At 38.4% G+C, this 4,822-nt stretch overlaps 1 non-coding gene across 1 annotated transcript; it reads right to left on the bottom strand.

Moving 5' to 3' along the window:
- On the bottom strand, window positions 1–73 carry trnar-ccu (transfer RNA arginine (anticodon CCU)). Its single transcript has one exon. It is a non-coding gene; the product is annotated as a tRNA-Arg (tRNA).
- Window positions 74–4,822: the final 4,749 nt, after the last annotated feature.

Genomic DNA, 4,822 nt, shown 5'->3' with positions numbered 1-4,822 from the left:
AACCCTAGATGGGACTTGAACCCACAATCCCTGCCTTAGGAGGGCAGTGCCTTATCCATTAGGCCACTAGGGCTTGTTGCTGCACATACTTAGCAGATTTATTCATTGGTGACTCCTAATGTGGTTTTATCCAGGGGTTAAAATCTAATCCCTGAGAGACAGCAGACTTCAGATGAAGGTTAGTTTTGGTAGATTCAGATACAGCTTTCCGTACCAATTATCTTGTACCTGGTATTAGGATGCCATTTGTATCCGGATACATTATCTTGCTTTTACACATGACACAGATTCAATTAGTGAACGGTAGCCGCCTCTCATGTAGATCAGGTCACATCCTAAGTGCAGTTAAGAGCATTTTTTCCTGTACAGATATTCCGACACACATTGCATGTTAGTACTTAGGAAAAATGTTGTAAATATCCTTATGACAACATCCAAAGCAATTAGATCCCACCCTTTCAGTTGTAAAGACCATGGGTGGTTCTTAGAGGGGGCCAACAGGGGCCAGTGCCCCTGTAATACGGAGCATGGACCCCTCTGGCCCCCCCTCCAAAACAATACATCTGTGATAATGCAATTCATGTTAAATACTAAGTAACTGTGCTGTGACCTGAGCCAAAGTAACAGGGGTTTATTTTTTAATAAATTGAAACTAATTTGCTGGAACAAATATTGTGACTAAAACAAATATTAAAAAATAAGATAAAAGCAGAATTTGGCTGCATACATAATGTGGACGTATGGATGGATGGAAATAATGTATTGATTAACCCCAAATGTTTTTTAATGTTCTGTATCTTGGGCCAAAGTCACTAAAAAAATAAAATAAAAAGTAACAAAGTCATTGACACAAACTCTGTTAGTAAATCAAACACCAATAATGGAATTTTATGGGTTTTTTTAATGCGCTGTGACTTTATACTAAATTAAAAATGTCAAAATCTCCTTTTCCTGCTTTAAATATGCCCCTTGCATTGAATTATTTGCCCCATCATGGTCGGTTGCTGCTCTTTAGGTTTTTGCATGGTGTTGCTCAGGTTCAGTCTGTGGCTATCTTCCATGACTTCCAAGCCCTGCTGCAGTGTGTTTGAGGTGCTGCACGTACCCAGAGACAAAACGTACAGGCTAATGGTAGATTTTATGCAAATGAGGGCTTCAGTAACTTACTAAGAGGTTTCCCTGCCCTGTGTATCAAAAAAAAATCACTTTTCTTAAAATGTATGACGCTGAGTGGATTATATACTCTGCTATCTTTACAAAATAAAGAAAGAACACAGTTAATTACTCCGTGAAAAACACAATTGTTGTCTGTGATGAAGGACATTGATGTCGGGGCGATTCCCCAGTGGACTCTTCAGCCCAGACAAAAGTGCAATTAGATTTAAAACATTGTGAAGTTAACCATTGTATCTCTATCAGGACTACAACCTAATGCAGTCTGACAAGTTAAAGCAAATAAGACATGCAACGTAAAATCAGTAGTGAGTCAGTATTTATAAAACACATCTCCTTGGGGTACTCGGTATCACTGCTTGTGGAAATCTGAGGAATTTCCAAACATCTTGAAATGTATCTCTCAAATGTCTCTAAATGTTTTTGGTATTTGTTTTTAGGTTAAAATGATATGTTCTGTATCAATTTATTGTGCAGATGTGTGCTGTTTTGTGTTTGATTCTGTTATTTTTTGATTCATTACATTTATTTACTTGGTTTTTATTTTATGTATCATCTTTCTTTTCATTTTAAATTGTATATGTTTTTGAACTTTATAAGTAGCTTTTCGATTTATTTTTAGGTCATATTCCGGTGTTATTACTATTGTCATATGTTATATCGCACAAGCTATGTACAATAAATAAATATTGTTTTTCATTCAAACACCCCCATGCCACATGCGCCCCATGGCCTATTTTGAATCGGCCCTCAGCAAATTCTAACGGAGTATAACGGAATATGGCCTAACGTTATCTCTGAAACAGTTATTTTCTCAATGTTTACCACTAGAACAGTGACAATATATGTATGATATATACATATATATATATATATATATATATGTATATATAAATAAAACAACTTTACTCTAAGTCCCTCTTGCAGGAATCCTGATGAACATAGAGACATAGAGGTGCTCGAGGGGATTCAGCTAGGTTGGGAGGTGTGATGTGGGCGGGACGTTGCCAGGAGTTCAATGTAAAGCCAGCCCACATTTCGGGTATGACGTCATAACCGAAGCAAATCTGGATCAGCTCGTTTGTACCCCTGTTTTTAGAGATGTAGGTAAGGAGGAAAAGAGAGAGGGTTGTATTTTCTGAGACTTAGTGAGTCTCCTTACACACCGGGGACACATATTTATGTATAAAAGATACAGTATAGTACAAATAGTACATTTTGCACAATAGGGGGCCCTTTAAATATATTTTAAAACATATATAATGCAGTAATATTTATGTGTTAATAAGCCAACTTTTCAATAAATTCTGTCAATAAAGTTGAAACCTTTTCTAACTAATCTTATCTGATAAGAAAAAGTCCCAAAATGTATTTGCATAACGAGCTTATTTCCCCTTATTATAAGCTGAGGATTCTGTATACGGGATGAGCTGCCAAAAACATAAAGGATGCCCCCCGGAGAACTGCGATGTAGGCAGTTTGTTTTCTTAAAGCATTTTCAAGTATCAAGCATCATTTACCTACATTTGATTGATTTTGTTGACTTATAACTTAACATAAAAGGCAATATACCTCACTTCTAGTGAGGGGCCCAGTCTTTCGTATAATTTTCTGTATGTGGTCCTCAGTAGACACCCCTGGTATATATCCTTTTTATGTGTGTATTTCAAACTGCTATATACGGAGTGAAGAACTGAATATAAAAAATAATAAAAGTGTGCCTTCCTTTCGTTCTTTCATTAATTCCATTCACTGGTGCAGGAGGGCAATAGATTACTGCTGAGTTAGCAAAATTGCATCTACTATACATTTTATGAATTATGTTTTATGAATGTTGAGTGGAGTTTTCAGATTAAGTGTAAAGATGTTTTGGGACATAACCTTAGTCAGTATACTTATGTATAGGTTGCAGGGGGAAATTATTGGGTGTTGAAAATCAAATGTAGTTCGAGTAGAGGACAACATGTTTAATAATGAACAAAATGTTTAAATGGATCCATTCGGGGTCATCCTTCTTTCCTAGTTTATTTCACTACAGTTTGTTGTAATTACAAAAAATATTAGAAAACCTAAAACTCCATGAAAAACTCGAATTAAAATGTTGTGAACCGTTGTCAACAAACTTTAAATCTGCATGCACCTTAAATCTCTAATTTGTCTTTAATGATGATAATCATATGGAAGCAAATATGTGGTAGCAATTTACTGCATCTTGTAAGGCTGTAAATAAATGCAGCATTGTGGATCTCTTTGATTAATACCTTTCAAACCTTCCCTTGATGTCGGCCCTTTCTTATTCTGTGGTTAAAATGCAGAGGTCTTGTTGTGGAGAAATGTCAATCAGCTGTCCTGTGAACATGGAGAACAACACTTCTTCAAACGGCTGGAGGGAAATGGCAAGTCAGTGAAAACCACTGCTGTCTCATCAATAAAGAGTTTAGAGCATTGTTGTTTTACAGTTAGCAGGGGGTCGAGGACAGCCACTGTGTGTGTGTGTGTGTGTGTGTGTGTGTGTGTGTGTGTGTGTGTGTGTGTGTGTGTGTGTGTGTGTGTGTGTGTGTGTGTGTGTGTCAGGATGTCAGCGGGGGTGCCTCTCCATCAAACTTTAAGACAGTAATTTGCCACCTCATTACTAACATTCTGCCTGAAGGGACTGTGAGAGAGACCCTAGGTGGTCAGGAGAGAGAGAGAGAGAGAGAGAGAGAGAGAGAGAGAGAGAGAGAGAGCGGCATGCAGAGGGTAGGATGTTTCTCCTGCACACACTCATGGAACACCGGACCATTGCTACCCACATAAGAAGACACCTATCAACCTCACCCCTGTGAATCTGAGCACTCTCTGGTTAATTTTCTCCAACTTACAGGCGGAAACTAAGTAAGGGAAAATGTGCAGGTACCCTCCAGGGCGATCAAACCCGCTTTAGGGTCCTGCTCACCCTCCACCGCTTATTACACAGCTTCTTCCTTAATGAATCAATAATCTGACCATAATGACTTAACATGATTTTATTGATTGAACAATTATTGTTCAACTTTCGCTATGAAACAATAATCAGCTGAATTGCGCTGACAGCACCAAAAGTTAAAATAACTGCCAACTAAACAATGTTTCCTGTACCTGTCCAAGTCTGTTCACATTTTCTTTTCCAATTAACCAGCCTTCAAACTCTGCCAGAGCCCAGACCGTGTCCCTGTTGGTAAAGTGTTCCCTTTAGTGTTTACTTCCTGACTGTCGTCTTTTGCTGTTCCCTTTAGTGTTTACTTCCTGTCTGTCTTCTTCTGCTGTTCCCTTTAGTGTTTACTTCCTGTATGTCTTCTTCTGCTGTTCCCTTTAGTGTTTACTTTCTGTCTGTCTTCTTCTGCTGTTCCCTTTAGTGTTTACTTCCTGTCTGTCTTCTTCTGCTGTTCCCTTTAGTGTTTACTTCCTGTCTGTCTTCTTCTGCTGTTCCCTTTAGTGTTTACTTCCTGTCTGTCTTCCTCTGCTGTTCCCTTTAGTGTTTACTTCCTGTCTGTCTTCTTCTGCTGTTCCCTTTAGTGTTTACTTCCTGTCTGTCTTCCTCTGCTGTTCCCTTTAGTGTTTACTTCCTGTCTGTCTTCTTCTGCTGTTCCCTTTAGTGTTTACTTCCTGTCTGTCTTCCTCTGCTGTTCCC

This window comes from Eleginops maclovinus, chromosome 4 (genome assembly GCF_036324505.1).
Source record: "Eleginops maclovinus isolate JMC-PN-2008 ecotype Puerto Natales chromosome 4, JC_Emac_rtc_rv5, whole genome shotgun sequence".
Taxonomy (NCBI): Eukaryota; Metazoa; Chordata; class Actinopteri; order Perciformes; family Eleginopidae; genus Eleginops; species Eleginops maclovinus.
Note: the sequence above shows the minus strand (reverse complement) of the source record. Positions and strands in the feature narration are given on the sequence as shown.